This window comes from Rhopalosiphum maidis, chromosome 4 (genome assembly GCF_003676215.2).
Source record: "Rhopalosiphum maidis isolate BTI-1 chromosome 4, ASM367621v3, whole genome shotgun sequence".
Classification (NCBI taxonomy): Eukaryota; Metazoa; Arthropoda; class Insecta; order Hemiptera; family Aphididae; genus Rhopalosiphum; species Rhopalosiphum maidis.
In genome coordinates, this window is record NC_040880.1 from 2,231,392 (window position 1) to 2,255,757 (window position 24,366).

General features: G+C 32.0%; 1 protein-coding gene across 3 annotated transcripts in view; it reads left to right on the top strand.

Moving 5' to 3' along the window:
* The window catches only part of LOC113549843 (leucine-rich repeat-containing protein 24-like), a 291,653-nt gene that overhangs the window by 20,547 nt on the left and 246,740 nt on the right, over positions 1-24,366 (top strand). The window lies entirely within an intron of this gene.

Below are 24,366 nucleotides of genomic sequence, written 5' to 3' on the forward strand. Positions count from 1 at the left end.
TCATGGATAGCATTTGTTCATTAAGTTTAAAGTTTTATTAGTTATATACTATCATATTATACGCGATGGACATAAATATGCGAATAAAATAATAAAAACTGTAATTTTTTTTAACGGCATATAAAATTAAAGAATTCGGGGAATTGAATTGAAAAAAAAATATTTATATTATTGATATACTTATTCAATGGGGGTTAGGTATTATCGTAAAGTAAAAACCAAATTGTAAATAAATACATCTAATAAAATAATAATTTAATGTTACTTGCAATGTAGGAATAGCATGATTAAAGATTGAACAACATATTTAGTTTTATTTGAAGTTAATCGCTATAAAAATTGTTTTCTCTTAGCTGCGTTACCCATTATCTAGTAGCTATATTTATTATGATATAAGATAATAAGAAATTTATACATATTGATTTTGTTTTAAATAAAATAAATAAAATAAAAAATTACGATTTACATGACTGCTCTGGATAATCGAATTTTAAGTTTTACCGATATTGCATATTTTATTCTTGATAATTATTTAACAATGTATTCAATTTTAAATCAAAAATAATTTTTCAATACATTTTAAATGCGTATCTAATCTGTTTAATTGTACAAAAAAAATTAAGAAAAAGTTAAATATTTTAAAAGGTATGCATACATGTATAATTTTTATGACGAAATATAAGTGAAACATTAATTATTAATTGTATTTTGTAACGTTTGAAACTTTGAAACTTATTCGTCAAAAGCCTGTAATTTATATACATATATATAATACTATGTAACCCCGTTTAAATTCGAGGCCTGATTGGAATATATACGTCACGTGGTGTTCACACCATCCTCCCACAAAAACAATTTACTTGGAAAGCGTAGTGGACCCAAGTTTTTGAACTCCTTAGCCACTCCCCTCCACCCACTCCCACCACCATAATCTCACGGTACGACTGAGACGTCTTTCGCGTCGGCATAGATGATATTGATTTAAATTATTTAGTCGATTGGCGAGTGGTTGCGCAGGCGGACGGTCGGGATAAATATTATATCCATGTCTATCGCTTTTCTACCGTAGCTGTATTATTATAATAGTGTTACCGCCGTAACTACTACGATGCCGTAGCTACCATCGTATTACACGCGCTCAGTTCCGGTCACGTCGCGGCCACGACGGATTACAGGTCGCCTACACACCCGCCACTGCTGATGGCTCGTGCATCCGTATAATATTATCTTTACGATAATAATAGCCCTCTGCAGGTCGGCGTGGTCTGCTAATAAAATACACACGCAAGCACGACCAGTAATATATATGGAGGTCATGTGGGAAAAACTAAGGGACGACGATGTGTTAGTGACGGCGTGGTGGGTTCGTTGGGAGGGGAAGGGGAGAGATTGTATGAGAGAAGGGCAAAGGGACTTTTGTGGATTAAAGTGCCGGGGGTTGATTGCTCGGCGCGCCCACCGTACGTCCACTGAATATCCTATGAGCCTTTTGTCCGATGACGCTGACGTTAAAAACGAGCGGTTGCGGAGAGAAGAATTGGTCGCGGTCCGAATAAGGTCACCTTGCGGGTGGTTGGAGAGGAAGAGGATTGCCGAGAAAACTCGCCCGACCCCTCTTAGCTCCTCGCGGGGCACACAGGACTCCGCGCGTTTTGGAATTCTATCGGCGACGACGTAAAATTATAAACCACCCGGTCCCGGTCCTTTATACCGCACACATATATATGTATATACATGTGCGTGCGTGTATGTATAATATGCCGGGGGCTATATAATATGTGTAGAATCGTGTCCACCATCGCCGCGGACGACAACGAGATGTGACTGTAATAAGGTGCGGCAAGGGGTGGTTATTATACCGGACCTCGAGGACGCGCGCAACCGTGCGAGTACAAATAATATTATACGATGTATACGACGACCATCCTCGGATCACAGGGTCTGCCTAGTGCTGCGTTATTCTTCGCCCGTTTCGTCTCGTGTATTATGTAATATACGAGTTTACGGTATACAACTCTACCATATTATATTATCATGTCGGGTGTAGGGTGCAGTAGTGGTGTTGCTGCATTGCCACCATGCGAGAATTCGGCGCGCGTATATGCGTAACGACTGCGTAATATAGTCGCTAAAAAAATAAGAAAAAAAAACAAAACCGAATAATCAATACTCCGGCGAGCTGCATAGGTGAAAAACGTAGGAATAATAAAAAAAAAATAACGTATAGAAAAAAGAATCGCGTGCGGGTGGCTCTATATGCGTGGATTTCGCCGACAGCGTGTGTTGTTCAGAGATGTTGCGGGTTTCTTTGTTTTTTTTCTTCTTTTCTCATTCTCCTCTCGTGGTCTAGTATTATTTCACCTCGGAATATTATTCGGCTGACACGGGAGATTTAGAGAAGGCCCGCCGAAGTGATGGCGGCGAGTGTATATATATATTATATTATATACGAGAGATAAATATTTTCTGCACACCGAGTTTAATAATACGAATAATGTCGGCGCGCGTATGTGTATGTGTGTGTGTGTGTGTGTGTGTGTGTGTGTGCGCGCGCGCTCCCGTTCCCCATTATACAAATAGAAAACGTAGATTGTCTGCCGTTACAGTATGTTTGTATATCATACTATTTTAGTGTTTTTATTTTTTCATCTGATTTTCAGTTGGTCGACGACTCTTTTATTTCCGTGTACAACATTGATATATAATAATATTATTATTGACTCTTTTTATTTTTACTTTCTTTTACATGATTTTCACAGAATCCGCAGCTTTTCATTTTTTTCCAACAGCTGTTAAATTTAAAATCGTTTTATTCAACAACGTTAAGTTGATTATTGTTGTTATTGCGTATTTATTTTTGCGATGTGAAAAAAAAAATTGCCATGTAAATGCCTTCTCAGTAAAACAAATTACAAGGGATTAAAGCTAAAATCTATATGCTTAGAAAGTGAATATTACTTATCATAAAAAAAAAGAATGCTGGTTAAAACATTAGTAAAAGTAGGATTTTAAATTGTATAATTTTTTTAATAAAAAAATGATACCGGATAATCTATGGTACTATGTTATGCTTTAAACTTTGGTACTGCTTACATTTACAATATTGTAATTCTTTTAAAAATATAGAATACCTTAAAAATGTTTACAGTATTCGATAAAAGAGTTTCAGTCACTTAACTGAAGATTAATGAACAATGTATTTTAAATTAAAATCGGTACATAGGTATACATTTTGTTTTTGAATTATGTACTTTGATATCGCAAAAAAAGCTGAAATTAAGCCGACGAAATGAGAAGATAAGTTTTGTTTTGTTTTATCTTATAATATATTATATGATAATCAATAACCAATTAAAATATTTATTTTATTATTTGAACTACATGGAAATACCACACTGCTTATTAGTTATTAGTGTGACTTATTGTTTATATATTTTTTTTGACAATAATTTATTAATACAATCAAACATAAATGACTAGGTCATAATTTAAAATTGTTTTGATAGTAAAGTTTTTTAATTTTAATTCTTTTAGGTATATATCTTTTATAACGGTTACAAAAAAAAAACTTAAGAAGTTCAAACTTTAAGATCTAAAATGGGCATAGAAATATTGTTTTCTGAATAATTAATTAGGTATGTACTTTAAGTTCGAAAAGTAGCTTGGTTTGACAATTTTAAGCGTTGACTTTTTAACATTTATGTTTGAAAATATGATTAATAAACTTTAATATGAGTAATTATTGATTATGAATGTAATCAAACATTTATACTTCAATAATTAAATTCATGACAATGGATTTCATTGGCAACATCGGTGGTTATATAAATACTTAATATGTAATGTGTGTTAAACAACCTGTAATAGTATTAATATTATAATAGTTTATATATATTCTACTGTAAAGTCTATACAATGCACTTATACGAATGAGCGTGTGTACAATATTTACTTAAAATTGTTTATAAAATAAAATACACTTAATGTTTAAAAATAATTACAGTCTAAAAGAGATTTTTAAAAACCTGAAATCAAAATTTGAAATATTTCGTATATTTACAAGAAATAAATTATTTTGTAAACATGTTTATTGAAATTCGTACATCAATATATGTATAAAAATATAATAATATTATATAAATGTACATAAACATCGAGTAAACTAACCTCTTGTATGTATATACTATATAGGTATTTAATGTGATTAAAATATTAAAATATATTTTACACGTTCGTTAAGAAGTTATTGACAAAAAATTGAATTTTAAGTTAGCTCTCTTATTTGAAATATTTTTATATTGTATTCCCACGATGACTCTTTGCAAGTTTAAAACAAACGTTGCTCTGGGAATTTGTTTACGATAACAAAATATGCCGTCGGCGATTTAAATTTATTAAGTTTACTGGAACAGATAGATTAGACACGTGCTGCCGTGTATTATAATTGTGTACAGTGTATAAAACTACTGTGTAAGAACAAACTTAAATATTAATAAGAACTTTTAGCTCCATTAGTTCCGGTCTGTACACAGTGTTTAACTTTAATTATCAAGTTAATAAAACCTTATTTTAATACGGAACGCGGATACAGAGTTTTAAGTGCACGTGCAGCACTATAGCCGCACGTAATAATATTAAATGTTTCCCGATTTCGGTAGACTTAAGAGAATCAAATTAAATATTTCGGGAGGAATCTAAAATTTAAAAAAGAATACAGTTTTGTGAAATCAATCATGTGACTCCCTCCGGAAAAGGCAGTAATAAAATATGATGTTTACTTACTATAATATACCCTACTCTTATCACGTCTTATCGGATCCATCGTACATCGCGAAACGTGTAGGTGCGTGTTGTAAAAACTCAATTAACTGTAAGTACCTATATTATATATTATCATCTTACAAGGGATTTTTTTTTTAATCAAATATCAAGTTTAGGATTTACACCCCTAGAATGTCAAGATGTCAAACATTAATATATAATGTAAAATTTTACCTGCGGTTGGCTCGTAAATATAAGAATTTTTATTTACCGATTAATAGGATACGCAGAGATTGTATTAAACATGATATCATATTATACTGGTGTACGTTTCTATAATATATTTAATGTAATTTATTGCTTACACGAAATTATTATCACAAATGAAATATACAAACAATTACTCGTTCAAAGTTGATTAGATATCGCGTGAAACATTTTAGTTTATTATTTTCTTTTTGAATAATTATTATATCATAAGTTTGTTTTGACTTACAGAATCTCATACCTAAAAATTAAAACCATTTTTTGATATGAGATGAAAGTTTAAGACAATTCCATTTTTATGATCAAATGGGTTCAATTATTCATAACAAATAACATGCGAGATAATTATTTTTAAATTTGTTTGAAATAATTGATTATAAATAGAATTTATAGAAGATTTAAAATTCCAAATATTTTTTTTGAAAAAAATGGCACAAATCAATCACAATACGACCGTTTATAGGTTAGTATCAACTTACTATAATTGTATAAACCAATATTCATAAATTAAATTTTTGGGTTTTTTTTCACTTTGAAATATAATGTAAATATAAAATTGATTTCATCGAAAAACTAAATTATGCAGTTATTTTTTTTTTTTTTTTAGTTAATAATATGAATAAATATTCATGTTTAAATAACTAATTAAAAACAATAGAATCAAATGAAATTGTTTATAGATAACACATAATACGTATTTATAATCAGTATATCTAATATGAAAATATTTCTTAATATAATAATAATACAAATTAGATTAATTCCTTAAGTTAGTAAAAATGTATTTTATGTTAAGTATAACAAAATATGCAAAATAAAACTATTTAATTTTATCACTTTACCAAATAGACATTCATACCTTAACAAGTATATTATATAGGTATTCCAAAGTCTATATAATAGTCTATAGGGTAGTCTATCCCTACCCTATACATAATACTATTATAGACATCTACATGTTAACAGTAGAGACCAGCATTTAATGATTATATTTATTTTTATTAACGTTTTTCAAGTTGATAGGCGAGATATTCTTTGTGTTTCCTATAAATTAGAATTGAAGTTGTCATGATTGTTATCACGTCCACCGATCTGATCGATTGCAAGTCATTACTTCCAGTTGACGAATCTCGTTGATACAACGGAATAAATAAATGATAGTTGACATTAATCACTTATCACCCAGTAGGTGCTTAATAATGCAATTTTGAGGTAAATAAATATTATGACACTTTATGCGTTGATAAATAACATTTTTGAAGTTTTATCTTAATGTTCAATATAGTTTTTCAATTTTTCATATCAATAATATTAAATATATACATAGAAATGAAGTTTAAGTATCGATATAATTTGTCGTTTTCAATCACCGTCAGCGGAGGAAGGAATTTATGAACACCGATATAGTAAACAACGAATAACTCGTAATTGTATAATTATTACCACTTTCAAGCAATCACAATCGGAAATAATAATATCATAGAACACGCAATAGTGACAGTTTTTTATTATTTATATTTTATTAGTAAAGTATTGTAACTCATGTTGAATAAATCGCTATAATTACAACGCAACACGTTTTTTTGAAAACCCGTCATAATGCCATTGCTCTGCGGTTTCGAGCGTTAACAGTAATATTATAATAGGTGTGTATCGCTGTTCACATATTTTTCCACTCGAATAAATTGTTTAATTTTATTCGTTTTCCGGGAAATCACAATACCTTTATCTAATTAAAAAATATAATAATACATGCTATTTGTATGGGCACTCGTATTTTATAGAGTGGATTTCGAGCGTATATTACGTATGAAACGCACATAATAATATTTCTATTATTGACGGTAGTCGCAATCGATATCGTGAGTAAACCGTCATCGAGAATGATTTCCAATCGATGGTTTTACTATCGTAATTTCATGTTTCGTTTTTCTACGAGACGTCTTCCGTCTCGGATTTCGGTGACGTCGAAACCGTACTCGGTGTGCACATTATATTATAATACCCCACAATACAGTATAATATATATATATATATAGATACCATCAGCTGTATTATTATAATAATATCGTATTATTGTGCCCGCGCACGTGTTGTATCGAATCAGTGGATGCACCACGTCAGCATTAACGTTTATTCCATCGCCATCGCGGCAAATCTTTTTCCCGTCGGCGTTCCAGCCCACGCCTGTTTTCGATAACGACGAAAACTTCGAGAGACAGAGACAGAAAGAGACCCGTTCGGAAAAATGTTTTCGTTCCACGTCTTCGGTAGTACGATTACATTATATTATGCATATAATACATTATATTTTACACACACGCAAGTGGATACAGAGCAATCGTGTCGGCGATAAATCTTTGCGGGTTCGAAACCGTTTTCGTTTCACGGCACAAACGCACAACTCACACTCCTCACGCGCCGTATTTCTAATCAGAAGCATTCGTATATGGAGTATACGTGGCGGTGCATCGGTGGCTGTGACGACCGAAGCGTATATATTATATAATCATTTACGATATACAGCGAGACTTGGTGTGTGTGTGTGTGTGCGTGCGGTTGTGGAAGCATGAATCTATGTATATATAAACGACCGGCGAGTGTGTGTGTGTGTGTGTATATTTAACCTGCGGGAGAGTGCGGACGAGGGGGTTATGTAGGTCCGTCGGTCGGAAACGAAATGAAAAGAATAATAATATATAAAATAATATAGCCTTTTTGAGTCTGCGTGTTCGCATTATGAAATGCCATGGGTTTTCGGGGCGTGTGCGACCTCCACACACACACACACATGCGTACACAGGATATTGGGTCCTGGGGCGCGTAAGTTTCGGCGTTATTAAAACAGATTAATACAGCGCATCTGGCTTGCCGTCGGTGTTCATTTATCCCGTTATATCCGACCGACCCATCGTTTAACCCGTCCGACGTTACCTACACACGCGCGCGCGCGTTTATTATAGGTATAGGTATCGCGCGTATTGGCTACCGCGTTCAGTCATCGCGGTTCTCTCGTTATACGTTATTATATCGTCCACGTCGTCGTCGGCAGCGCCGGCCGGGCGATCATTTGCGGGGGATGCCCACGGCGTGGTCAGGGTTGGAGACCGCGGGGTTTTAGGTCGTTCGGAGGGACGCCAGAATTGAACGACGAGCGAAGAGTGAATTGTGCGCGATCACGTCGTTATGTATATACGCGCACGTCAACGGCCGTGCACCGAGTCCGGGCGACGTGCGTGAGAAGAAACACAAAACCGCGTGTGCCGTGTGCGTTCTAATAATGACCGGCGTCCATTATGTATCTATAATATGTTATGTTCTTATATTCCGCGCAGGGAAGATTCACCGCGAGCTTTCCCGACATATCCTTAAAGGTTAGGTTAGATTATTCTCCGGGTTATTTAACTTTAAAATATAAGTAGGTACTAGTAATACGTAATAAAGGTTATTTATATAAACGATTAAATCGCATTAATTGAATTATAATTTTCAAAACAACATCATAGTTCCCATATTTTTCAAATAGATTGCCGTGGATTAGTACATAAATATTTAATAATTATAATGAAACTAATAGTTCAAATTTAGATTTTTATATATGCATATTCTGAACAATTTATAGTAAAAATGATAGTTTTCGTTTGAAAAAATAAATATAAAAATGACCTTTAAGACTTAAACTAACAAATTCTAAAAATTAGAATTTAAATAATTTTATTACTAAAGGAATAAATGGGAGCGAGCATGCTCGGTTAATCACGCTTTACATATTTTATATCACATGTATTATACGTCATGTGGTTGCATCCCCTTACCATCGTTGTAAATTAACTGACTCAATTTTTTATTTGTTTTTTTGCTGTGTTTAATGAACTTATTACACGACCATATTATACTTATAATGTGTTCAGATAATAGAGAGCCACATTTCGTGCCACCGCACTGGTCTCCAGGGACAAGTCGACGTAAACTTTTTAATGGCATTTTCTCCGAAATATAAACGAAAATACCAAATCGTATATAAATATATATTCTACACATATTTTTACCCCTCCGATTTACGTTTAGTCCAAACGTTAGGCCTCTTACGAAAATGCTTTAGTTTATTTCTTTTTCCATACGCTCGCACAAATAGCTTAAGTCCTGCGCCCTGCCATCTATCGCACAGCATATTTTGTTAGATGAACATATTATATCGTGATGATAGTTAAATTAATGTTGGTACTAAAATATTATTTACCATACACCAACGTAGGTATGTTAGATGTGGTTGTATTGTGCGCATTATTTTATCTCTATATTATGAATGAATATGTTATTCGTTTTACTTCTCGGTAACTATCAAACTCCAGGGGAGTGAAACAAATTCAAAACACAAAGAAATTTAAAAACAAAATATATGTTATAGCTATTATAATAGCAGTGTATTTTTATGGAAGATGATTTTTTTTTCCTATTGCAGGACCTTTCAAGATTTTTAATTTATTGCTGCTGCGTATTTAGGTTACCGCGACAGTTGACTGCATATGTTTTGAATTATGAAATAAATGGCCAAGGATCTGAATGTCAATGCATTGCAGAATTTAAATGATTTATACAAATACCTACTATTTTGACATTTGTCCCCGAAAGTGATCGATATAATTTCACGTGCGGCCGCTACAACGGTGTAGGTATTCTAGTTTAATGTGCGATTGACAGGGCATCATCATTTCGATCGATTTCCCCTCGTATATTGATAAACATCATCGTTTACAAAAAATAACCATTATAACCTAAAAAACAACCTAAAAGTATAATATAAAACATAAAAATTATTTACAGAACCAACGATAGAGGAAGAGAGAGAGAGAGAGAGACTGAGGGAAATGTGAATACAGTGGAGGTTGACTGTATCGAATGACGGCGAAATAAATACAGTACAAATATTGCGGGCCAGAGCGACATCGCTGCAAAACTCGATGGCGCCAAACTATTCGGAATCGGTTTTTCGTTCCTGAAAAAAAAATATATTTATATATATACTTTATACGCATTTATTATACTCGCCCACCACTACACACGAATGCCGTACGATCGCATATATATTATACATCCGTCTGTCGGTTAAAAACAACAACAATAAAACTCCGTTCGTTCGATATTGTACATTTATACGTCACGGTTTGTTCTTCGTGTGCCGTATACATATTATTATTATTATAGTTGTAAATGTCTAATATAACATTAAGACGCATTTGAAAATACTACAAGTGTTTTCGTGTATATTTTATATATTATTATTTAATATAATATATAGTGTGACAGTGCACTACATGAACGTCTCCTCCGGTGCACTGCGATTTAATACTACAAAGTGGTTTAGTGCTGAAATACAATTTAAAAAAAAATAAATAAATAAAAATATTATATGATGCAGATGCCGACAAATGCTATATTGTTATCTTATTTTTTGAAACTCCGAAGTACTGCGACAGACACACGTTGAGCTTCGTTATAACGCAAAGTGTTATTGGTGAAAAATAAAAACCATTAGTTTCTAAATTTTGGGCGAAGTAGTGAATACACATTTCAAAGTACCTCAAGTAAAGTGAGAGGAAATATTGTAGACACGTTGTAAAAAGTATACACGCGTGAGCTCTTGGTGTATATTTATATACATATTGTAATACACTAATACGATTAAAAAGGTATAAATCCTAAACTTTACGCGAAACGCAAAAACGATCACCTATTTTCCTTTTTTTTTTTTTTTTTATTAATCTTCTTTTAGGCGTACCTTATTCTCAATAATATGACACACATGTGTTTCGTTTTAGAATTTTAAGATTTAATTTTGTTTATTTAATTTTCTGTGTACAGACCAGTAGCAGCGGAGTTTCAGTTTATTTGCTATTGCATTTGACTCATTCGTCAATAAATTACCGTAATATGATATGTATTCCATATTTTCTTACAAACGAATTTCTATAGTGAAATATTATCACAATATGTCACGGAACGCAATGTCGATATAACGAAAGGTGTGTGCGTTAATATAGTAATCTGATCCAGGCATTGGTTCTAAGGATTGATTCCTATTCTCCGAAATAGGATGTTTATGTTTAATACTCCGTTAAACTCCATAGAACGGAAGATGTATTTTAAACAACAAATATTTGATATTTCGTAGTACTGTGTACAGCATCTATAAATTATGATAATAAACTTAACAATTCTAAAACTTTAACGTTGTTAAAAAAACAAAACAGCGCATACGGCGTTTGTGTACCATATTAAATAAAAGTAAGTTCAAGATATAACGTAAAAATACTCACGTTTCCATACACTCTTGCTGCTTGCTCCTTGCAGAAATAGTGCAGCTCTCATTAACAGTTAACAATAATACTGTCAAACTAAGTTACAATTGTTATTATAATTGAACAATGGACATGAGATCTTACGTGCTTTCAGCAAAGTGCTGAATTAAAATATTATTATAATGTTAGAATAATTGAAAAAAAAAATATTAATATGGTACAATTGTTTCATAGTTGACTGCTACAATGTTCGTTAAGTAGAAAATGCACTTTTGAAATTTCCTCATGCCAGATTTTTGGACCTCCAAGAATCGTTATAAAAATAAGAGCTTTGGATGCGATCGTTAAATGCGTACCTACCTTTAATTTTCGAATAAAATCTAAGGATATATAAAATGAAGTAATAATATGTTCGATATCGACTATAGTCGGTCTGTTTAATATGTATTCTCGCAAAAAAACGACGTCATTTTATTATCGCGTTATAATATTACATTATTGTATTACGAGATTGGTTTTTGGGTAGGTAATGCTTTTTTTCCGTCGAACAATAAAAAAAATTAACTTATCCATTTTATCCTGTTGTTATTATTCCCGTCGTATAAGTTTAATACGTATGCGTTTTAAATAATAATATCGTTAGTATATAATACACACACTCGTGTGTCATATATATATATATATAAAGTATATCAGTGTATGAACCTAAGTTATTCGTATGAGTGACATGCGAGTAATACCTAGTGTATTACTTCGCAGTGTATTATACGTGTATTAAAGTTTTTAAATTGTATATATTTTTATAAAACGCGTGTATATTATTATAACTGTTTGAAAGCGTGATGTGAGTGAATAAACGGTGACCTTAGGATTGATGAAAATACACGGTTGGCAATTTAAAAAGTCGAGAATAACGTATTCGAAAAAATAAAAAAATAATAACAGATTGGTGAAGGTAAAATTGTACGATTTCAAATGTGTGCACCACTGCAGAGCGAGTACGCGTAACGATATATTTTGTCGTCCGATAAGGGATAAAGATAATTTTTTTCATGTAAATTTGATATCAAATAATACTCATCGTGAACTAAATTATAGGTATAATAATATATTAAAAAGTGCTAAAACGGTATCTCTCGAATTTGTGACTCAAAAAAAAAATATATTATTAAATAATTTATTATAATATTGTACGTTTACTGCGTCGATATGTGCTTGCTGTAAATTCTGCTCGACGCTATTATTAGGAGAATATTATATTTTAACTGTACAAAATCATAACTTCGAATATCAACTAACCTATAGTTGTAGTGAATATTACATTATATTATTTGTACGGTTCAATCAAATGTCATCCGTTAACCATCGTTAAGATTAACCGTGGCCGTTTCGTAATACTATCGTGATCGCAAAAATCAATTCCTGCGGGCAATAAATTGTAATTTAAATTTTTTTTTTAGTCAATACTTTTTTATTATATTATATAAATATTATATTATGTAGGTACCAATTCTAACTTTTCATACACTGTGTAACCGAGGCAGTAAGTTTTTAAGCAACTTTCTACTAACCTTGTTATTTTGTTCGTTTTATTCGATGTTTCAGTTTTAAAGCGAATTATACAAGTTAACAAAAAATACATATTATTATTTTGTATATTTTAAAAACTGTCCTACTGCGCTGATACTAGACAAATATTGACAAAATCCCAATGGTAGAGCACTTAGAAAATACGCATATAACGTCTTTTTAGTACCTATTGTCATTCAACAGCAGTTGTTTGCGTATATATGTATAATCTTCAGAAAAAAAAATAATTTTGCGCTTAAAATCCATTACAAATCAGTCGCTAATTTTCTAGCGTGGTTTAAACTGGCCATTTTATAATCTAAGTGCTAGGTTTAGGTACCTCGAAATCTGTTTACCACTAAAAGCTGGAACGGCGTGCGCGCCTACATAATAATATTGTTTGGACGGGTACGGAACCGCATTGGCACAAGTTTCCGAGCCAAATGATTTTCAGGGCAACTGTTCGGTTTGTTTGCGAATCTGTACGGGGAAAAAAAATCAATTTCTGATTGTTTGCCAGTAATTCCGTACACTATACACGCAATGTTATGTGCGGATAAGGTGTTTAAAAATATCAAATCAGCTTGTATTTTTTTTTTTGTACGAGTCCTGTATACGGTCTGCTACAAAAACGGCCGGCTGTCTACACGTTGCGGTGTTTCGGTGGTAGACAATATTAAATTTTGAATATTATTATTATTACCTATAATACTAATCGAACGCAAGTTTTTTGTATGATTTCGCTCTTTTACATAATTTTTCTTATCATTTATGGTATATTGATATATTTTATATAAATATAGTAATATATCAGAATACTTAATGTTATTGTTAAACGGTGTAAAATAATACGACGGGCGAGTCGTTAAAAGCAAGACAGATGAACGTGTATATATCATAATTATACACGCTTTAGTAGGGGGGTTTAAGTCGTTAAATTATACTACATTAAATATATACGTAATTTCCTTTATGTTATGCAAACCAATACCTGATGCGCCACCCTGCAGTTCATTGTAATACTTCAACACGTCGTCGTGTCAGACCATATATTTTTTTGTTTAATAATAATCTTCGACTATAATAATATATTATTTTTTACTGCGTTCACTGTGACACTGTCTAAGTATATATGTAATTATTTAGTCGTGGGGTGTTTTTATCTTTACGTATTTCAAAAAACAATACAAATTGGATTACAATCCGAATTGACGGTGACTAATGTTTAAAATAAAAACTGCCAAAGTCACAAGAAGAATAATATTATGTACAAAGTTTAGTATAAAAACGATTTTTGCGGTTAGCCCACAAGACTGTAGAACGAAAAAAAACTGACCACACTACTTTGTTCGAATACTAAAACGTATGTGACTTCGTTTCCGATAGGTGCTATTGAATGTGTGCACCGTAATTTCTCCGTAGTTCGAGGTTTCCATTTTGAGTACTTATAATATTATTATTATCCTCGTGAAGGTTTGCGATTTTTCATTCATCGTATTTTTTTATTATTATGTTATTATTTTGACTTAAAATTATGGATACGAACCGTAATAACTTGAACACACAAAGATTTACCAAATTTCATAAGACAATAATTGATAGAGATCGCATAAGAACTAATATAGTCCACACCATTTTTTGAACACATCATTTGAAAATCCATGTTTATTACATACCTAAATTTAAATCAACATTAAATTTCGAAATTTTTATTTTTTAATATTTAATTTAAATTTTATTTTAGGTACAAATGCACGATATACTTTAAACGTATAAGATATTGTATTATGTTACTTATGACATATGTCTAATGTGCAAATACAATATATAATATTTTGTAACCTTTTGTTCTATAATAAATATTATAGCGTCGATTTTTATTATTCATATAATATTTAAGCAGACATGATTACGAATCATATTACGTTTATTTTGTTATCCGGGCAACCAGTATAAATGATATATTTTGAGAATCACTTCTGACATCGCTGTATCTTATTATTATTTGAAAAAGAAACTTTAGTAAACAATATTGTGACTATGTCGTGGCAAATAGCAATATATTTGCAATAACTATCGAAACTTTGATTTTATTTATAACGAATTCAATTGGTTTCTGAAATTGCCTCGAATATTTTTCTATTGAATACTATATTTATGACGATTTGTCAAAACTACAAACCAATCAGTCATTAGAGACCAATCACATAGAAATTATAGTGATTAGAACTCGAAACACTATTCTGTATTTTATAGTAGTTATTCAACATATTTTGAAACCACAACTGTGAATTGTACTTTGAGAATAGATGAATTTATGTCTAAGTTAACTGTTTATAATTATTATAAAATACAATATTGAAATATATACAATTAATAGTATATAATTCAAACTATAATACATAATATAGATATATAATAATAATTATATGAAAGTATAATCGTAAATTACAAGTTAGTAGCACGTATATTTTTAAATTATTTATGTTATTATTAAAGTATTTATTGGATTTAAAAAAAATATAGATTACACAGTTAAAATAATATAGTTGTAAAAAACTTATGCAAATCAACTAAAAAAATAATTTATATAAATTGGATAAATAAATTTAAAAAATAAATGTTTAAATTATAAAAACATAATCTATACTTTTTTTTTAACAGACCTGATAATATTAGATATTTAGATGAGCCTAATAAGTACGTACTAAAAATGTGATAATGTATTTGTATATTATTATTTTATGTCTGGCGTAGGACATTAGCCACAGATTTATATTTATAAAATATTTTTCAATTTGTCGGTTATATCAAGAGCTAAATTAATAATAAATGAAACGAAGAAAAAAGTTAACGGGTAAAAAGCGAAAATAGATGCATTGAGAAATTATTCGAAAATGCACTATGGTTATTTACTGGAATTGGATATGAAAGCTATTCATCCATACATTTACGATTAATAGTACTTACGTGAACACGAATGTTCATATAATAATATAATGATATTCAATATGGATATAGATAAATTAAATTTACTGTACATAGTGCATATAAAACCCTTCAATAAAGTAGTACAATGGACAACATTCAATCCATGCTATTAAATCATAATCAGTACCACCTACACGTATAGTGTCCTAAATTTAACGAATCAACTTAAATGGCATGTAAATACTGATCCCTGTGCAAATAAATTGTTGTTATCCACGCTTAATATCATTTATATTAATATGTTGTATACATATTGCATACTGTTACTTACATTTGTACATTATGATTAATGATACATAATATACAATTAATGATTTTATGTAAGGTACCTTGTGTTTTTCAAATTAATTACATGCATATAAATAGTTATAAAAGTGACGATTTAATATGTACACCATATATATATATATATAAAGTATTATAATTAATTCTAATTAATTAAGCAATGCATGCAATTTACTCGATATTGAAACATCACCGGAAATCCACACGAATTTATGCTTACTAACAAAATATACCTGTCTATGACCTTCAATGACCGCCACAAATGTATGTTTTCACACTCTATATGAGAATAACTCGTATTAAAATACTATGCTTACGATAAAACCGCTAAAAACGAACGTTTAATACCTGTTAATTATACAATTTTAAACGTCTTCTTAATATTAACCGAACCCCGTGTGCGAATCAGAGTTCTCAAGCTATGATTGGTCTACGGGGCGAACCGTTTACATATTGCCATTTTTACGGAGCCATCTAGTTGTCGGAATTAGGAATTCATAAGTAGCCTCGGTGTCAAGTCTGGTGATACGTTTTAACATCGGAGTGTGAATTTTGCCTACAGCTGGGTGGATGTGTGTATATACGATTCCATTGGGCTGCGACGCTGACTGTGCAAAACAACACGTGTGCGAATGATCAGTTCCCGCGTCACTGCAAACAAATTAACAATTACAATTACGAAAACAACGAGGAAACGAATGGACAATATAATGATAATATAATCGGGGTGGAAAAAGCCTTTTGTTCGGATGTTTATGCGTAGTAGCACACTGTATTGCAGTTTACCTATATAGACGCGGTGTGTTCATTTGTTGGCTTCACGTTTTGCCATGGCGTGTACAATACATAAAATATTATGTCATTCTATCCGTCTACCTCTTTGACACTCCACGAATTCAAAAAAAAAAAATGTATAATATTTATTTATAACTTATCTTATACAATTATACAATAATATACACTATAGTATTACCTATTGACTTAACTAGGTACACTATAATTCTAAATCTGTCTTAATCGAATTGAATGTATTAAATTAAGAATAATTATTGTAAACTCAACGACCAAAAGCAGGTAGAAATGGAAAGTAACTTATAGGTTAAAATACAATTTAATAATATATTGTGATGTCTAAATCTCCATAGTCTTCTAGTTGTGCCAATACTCACTGGGTAGCAAACTCACAGCTCGTTTAAACATGATAACTATTGTGTTATCTGTGCTGTGATGACAACGATACCAACGACCGAGTGCTTCCACTTTAGCGGTATGCGAGTTGAAATTAATTAAAACGTTCTAAAACGATTTTGTTATAATATGCACTTGCCTTTACAATAATTAAAACCAAACATCAGTAGCACCGGTTTACACTTAACGTATTAATGTTATATTATTTATGCGCTCCCGAAAACAAGCAGTCGTTGTGGTGACGGTGTTTCGTAATACCGATAACAGCGAACGAATTTGTTGCGATAGTTTTAACAAATATTGATTCTGTTCGAATTCGATTTCGGCGCAAAGTGCCCAGTTGTATACTGTATAATATATATATATATATATATATATAGTATTCGATTGCGGCATTTGTAATGGGATTAATATTGTAATATAGTGTCGGTCGTTTGAATAAAACACTATCAAAACAATATTATAATCGCGATCTTCATAGTTATACGAACGCATTAATGTAAAGGTCACTGGTATTAATAATAGTGACCTTAAATAAGATAATTATTCAAAAAAAGTCAAAAGGTACCTCCTACATGATTTTGTTGAGAGAATAATTTTTTTATACATTATGCATCTTTTTTTTTTCACGAGAAATTTCACATCGAGATTTCCGTTCGTATTATTTTATTTTATCGGACAATCTATTATTTCGTTTACATCGAATTCGTATACCACGCGGCCAAACGAGATTATAGTAGCAATAAATTAATATTTATTTTTACGACAAACTATGATGAAATATCCATGATAATTATGCTAGCGTAAATATTTGTTTCATAATTCATCGTAGTCTGTCATTAATTTTCATTTAGGTAATTAAATCACGAAGTATGCACTTCGTCTGTACGCAATTTAACTATAACTCGAACAATTCATATCTTATTAATACAATATTATAAGCCCGCGAATAATCAACTGAAATGATACTAAGTCGCATAACGAGCTTGATTATTATTTCGAAATGTTTCTTAACTTTTTTTTTTATTTAACTCTGAAACTTTGCGCAACTTTGCCGAAAAAATTGTCGTTGAAACTAATTTTTAATAATTTTCACGAAATAAACTTGAAAAGTTTCAAATTAATCGCAAGCAGATAATTATAAGCGTGTATATACGTATAATATAATAAAGTCGTTATAAACATTTTATATACATGTGTAATATGTATACACAATATTATTTTATATGTAACGATTTTACCGTTGTACAATAATTTACATTTTTATTTTTTAAAATTCCATATTGAATACATAGTTTTAGAAAATAATATATTGAATTATAAATTACAATTAATAAAAGTATATTATTTTATTATACTGTATTCATAATAATATGTATATATATATATATAACTTTGGTAAATCATGTTGAATTTTTTTGAAAAGCCGACCTAATAACTAAGAAAAAACACAATAGTATAGGTTCTCGCATTAAAAAAAAAAAAAAAAAAAAATACTAAAATGAGTTTTATAGTATTGTATATTAAAACAAAAAAAGGAAGCTATAAATTATGTATACTATGTACATATATACATTCGAAAATTTAACAATAAACTTTTCAGTCATTTCTATAAGATTTTCTTTTTTAACGACATATTGTGAAACTTGTTATATCTGTGAAAATTATAAATAAAATGTCTTTAATCAATCTACAATGGTGACATTAAACTTTTTTGTGGAGCGGAAATATATTTTTCAATGGTCATTAGGGAAGTGTGGAGGTTACAAGATTTAAATATTATCGCTATCCTTTCTCATAATTTTTATAAAGACATTTTCTCATAGAAAAAACATGAAATATAAATTATATATTTATATCTGGTAAGTTTTTTTTATAATTAATTATCTTATTATTACTGCCCACTAAATACTTAATTATACGGTTCTAAAATAATAACTTAAATCGTGTTATGTACAAATATATATTATATTATTTTAATAACGTTATATAAACAACAATACACACAAATCAAAATGTTATAAGCATCTAAATTTTATTTAGATTTATCGAATTACATATTATAATTCGAATAAAATTAGCCGTGGACTAGTGGTGAGGAAAGCAAGACAAGCAGCGGGGTGTAGTAAACCTATGTTTGATAATATTAATTCAGGGGTTATTGCTTATCAAATTATTTCGTATTATTATGAAATATCCTACTTATTGTAGATATGAGATAAAGTAAAATTCCAATAAAATTGTTTTTTTTTTTTAAGTATAATCATATCTGCGATAAAATTGTATAAAGGCAAAAAAACGATTTCTGCATATTTATAGTATATTGTTTTTTTCTCGAGTGAACCCGAGTAATTGTGGTAACCAAAAACTTCAAAGTGTGTAGAACACCTTCATTTCGACGAAGGTAAAACTATATATAATAATTTACGCCAATTCAGATTTTTTTTAGTCAACTCTATTATATTTTTTCATTTATTCCAAAATTATTACTGAATTATAGCCACAATTTTTATTCGTATATTATATATATATATATATAGTCAACGGAAACCAAGGGGCTGAGACCAATAATAATTTGTCAGTAAAAATAACTGTGGCGTGGCCCTTTCTCTCCGTATCTCACTGTGTTCCTCTCACACTGTCCCTCGCACTTTTTCTCTCCCTCACCTTTCAGTCCATCTTCCTCCAATTCTCCGTGGTTTAAGTCCTCGGTATCTATCTTATACATACATGCACACACCGTCACTCTCTCTTCTCTCTTTCTCTGCAGGAGTCCGGAAATACGCGAGGGGCTAAGAAAAATGGCTTCAGATTTTTATTATAACTCAGCGTGTACCACCACTTATTTTGACATAGGAAGCGGGTAGCGGCGTCCCGGTTGACCTCCTCGCTACTACTGCCGCCCTTTACTTTAACCCACTCCTATCTGCCGTAACCATCCACTGAAAACTTGGAGCTGAAAATGATTATGGCTAGACTATTCAACATGGAGATTTATGACCGGGCGTATTATAAAGGTCCAAAGTTTAAAAGGTCCGCATCTATGATCAAAGATACGTCTGGTCCTGTTATGTATGATATCACTCAAAATTTCACGTTCTGCAGTGACGGATTTAAAGGAAACTAAGTTGTATTTTTTATTTAATTTTTGTTTATACGATACGCGTATGGATAAACTACAATGAACGGTTCGCGGAGGACCCCGGGAAACAATGAAATGTTTATTCCATTATACGCATTCACTCGACAGAGGCTAATTTTGAATTTCGATATTGAAAGGTTTTTCAATGCGTCTACGTACGGGGATATGTAACGTTTGTTTTCCTTTTAGATAATCGTTTTGTAGCGGTAGTTGGGTAAAAAGCTTTTTGAAAGTGCGCGCGCGAAAAGATCGGAAAGGGAAGAAAGGAAAAATAATAGAGCTCTGCGGAAAAAGAACCAATATTATACACACGCACATATATATATTTATTTATAGTAAGTACGCAAAGGCGTTTCGGAAGGATTTGAGATTGGAATGGAGGGAAATAAAACGGGCGCTGGCAATATAATTCAGTTATAATGCGTATGAGGTCGAAGATTTAACGTGCCATTTGATGGAATTTATCTGCGAAAGCCAACCGGCGCGCTGCGTGGCCCAGTCGATTTATTGGCCGACTAGCTATAACAAAAACTGCAAACAGAATTTCAGTCTATGATAGAAACCTATATGTGCGAGTGAGTACGTATAATTATGTTTGTGTGTGTGTGTGTGTGCTAGAAAAAGAGCGCGTTAGTATGCGTGTGAGTGCATTCATTTCCATTATTTGGTCGACGCAATATATTATTTAACGTATACGAAATATCGAGATGAGTGTAAAAATACCTTTTTTTCATTTTTATTTCTTTTTGATAATTTATTGCTTATTTTCGTTAGGTTCGTTCGCTCAGGGTGTTTTGGCATGGCCACTGTAGATTATCAACGATTTTTTACGCACGCAATAGGTCCTTAATGCTAGTATTTTTTCTTCATTTTTTATTTTTTTTTTACAAAAAGTCTAATAAATAAAACCCATGGTTGAAATTTTCACTTGCAACTCGAAGTTTTGAAAACTTGCACGTGCAAAACGGTGGTGAAAATTGTGAACCTGTAAACAAATGATGGATATTATAATATATTATGTATTTAAATCGTTGACATTTTATAAGGACGTTTGGGATTAAAAACGAGTCTATATTTTTAGAGTTTCAGAAAATTCAATGCATTATACAAATCGCATGAATTAATGCGAATGATATACATTATACTACTAAACATAAAACAATTTATAAAATTTTAGACTCATCGCGATTCTCTGTAGTAATCTCAAAATTAAATTTATATGTTTAAATATCGTGTTCGGTCGTGGTGGTTTTATGTTTTCGCGTCCACGTAAAATAATAATTATATGATATTATAAATCGAAAACGCAGCGCGTTTAAAAATGTATTATTTCGTGGCTCGTACAATAAAAGCGATATTTTTACAAGCAAATTATATCATGTAATACGTTATTTATACAGTCGAGGGAAAACCATAAAACATTTTTTTTTCTTTCCCAAAATACACACACAGTGTGCACATAGCTACGTATATACTGTATATATATATATATATATATTGTAATACCTATTGAGTTTTGCAATAATCAAACACACATATAGAACATATAATACAATTTATTCTGCGTAAACCCCACATTGACGTACGGACAAAGCACGTTGTGCGCCGGAGGCGGGCTGAAAAGGGTGGACTCCTACTTTCTAGTGTTAACGCATCCCCTTCCACGGCATAGCACTTAGTTAATAAAAAATATTTTTTTATTATTATTATTATTTACTAGCCTATAGGTAATAAATAATAATTAATATCATGGGGTATTATCATAATTTGTATTGTGATAATATCTAAACGAAAACAAAGCATGCACCTTTGAAATATTTCATTTGATTGGATTTCTCCTCACCACAAAAATATGCCGGCTCTGTGTATGATATCGCATTACAATAATGCGCTCTCCGCGTCGAAGGTGAAAAAAACTAAAACAAATACGTTTGACATTTGGCGTATATTTCGTGTGTGTATAATGCATATATATATATATATATATATGTATAGTATATATTATGCAAACTCGTTCTAAATATGTTATGTTAATCCGAGAGAACTTTAGATAAGTTAATTTTCTCGACAACAATGCGACGGTGGGTGAAAACTCGACGGCACGATTTGAAGTCATTACCATGCACGCGAATACACGCACATACAAATATACTTTAACGGGACGTCATATGTTTGTATGCAATTGCGGGACGAGGAGGTGCGTGCGAGGGGACTGGATCTACCACGAGATGTGTGCGCGACTAAATTTAACGCACGGCTTCGTGTCGTCGGCGATTCGTTCGGGAGACAATATATAGAATGAAAGCGGTGACAGACGGGCACGACTCGCGTACCTTAAGTGGTTTGATTATTCGTTTACATAATATTATCTGTTAGTGACAAAAACTTATTTATCGATGAGTTTGATCGCATTTTTTGGAGGATTACGTTATGAATGTGTGTCGTACAGCTATACAATAACGACTATCGGACGAGAGAAAAAACGGATAATACCTAAATAGTTTTTAGTGAATCAAAATTCTCACACGGGCAGGGGGTCGTTTAATTTGATAAAATATATTATGTACCCTGGAAATCTCTGGTCACTATAATAGCTGAAAAATATATTATTTTGTTCGCTCTCTGGCGAACGCCACCAGATTTGTTCGCGGTACGAAATATATTATAACTGTCGTCGAGTTAATGCGTAGAAAAAACAACGGCGGGACTATATTGTCCGTACTATATTAATATAAGTTCTCTTGATAACTAAACTACCTATTATATCCGCGGTATCGGGGGTATCGCAGTGAACCGCGCTGCAGCGGACGGCTGCTGTTTATTATCGTGTCATACCGTCCAAACGATCTGCACGCATAATATATGTTATTCCGTTCTCGTTTTCTAAAACAGTAAAAAATACCACATTTTTTCTCTACTCAAAGCACCCCCCCCAAAAAAAAAAAAAAAAAATCGTTCGATTGCTGTTGTATACGTCCGCGTAAAACTACAACACATGACGTATAGTACAGAGAATTACAAAATATCGGTTGAATAGATTTGCAGTTTCCACGCGACGTCTGCAGACATCGGACGGAACAGACGACGGAATAATGTAATAACTATACCTATACGATATATATATATACGTAATTATATATTTATACATATATAGGTACATATAGTTGGCCGAGCACCCTCGCTGAAACATATCTGCATCGAACACTGATTGATTCGTACCACACCCCCGCCGAACCTCCCCCAAAACCTCGTGCTTTTGCCCGTCCACTGTAACACCGCGCAAAGTCGTATTACACGCGTATGTCGGATCAGTTATCGACGTTTTTCGCGGGCATAATTATATCTCTACCTATACATCAACCTATCTGTGCGCTGCGACGGGGGAGCGCGCGTTCGGGTATAACATTATCTCGCCCCACTCGGAATAAGCGCGCGTACCATTATCCCCTCATACACGCACCTGGGAATCGGATTTTGATTATAAGTTTTCGCATAACTAATGCCCGCGCGTAGTTTTCGCATAAAGACTGTGTACGACCGCCGTGGCTACCTGCGAGCATCCCAATTACGGCGAAATTGGCTCGTTTAAAACTTAAACTGTCCTTAGAGGTATTCGTTATACCATGCTCGTAATGTATTACGCGCGTATAGAGCGTTATATATCGAGCGAATACCGCGAGGCTCTGCTGCTGCTGCTGATGAACTGCAGTGCGCTTAATATTGTAATGTAATTGTGAGAATAACGGGTTGTACTGCACGCGAATCACGTCGGTAAAATAATAATATTCTTAGGTCCGTACCAACGGTTTAATAATTGTTGCCAATTTAAAACGAAAATTTTAATGGTTAACGTGCGCTTAAATT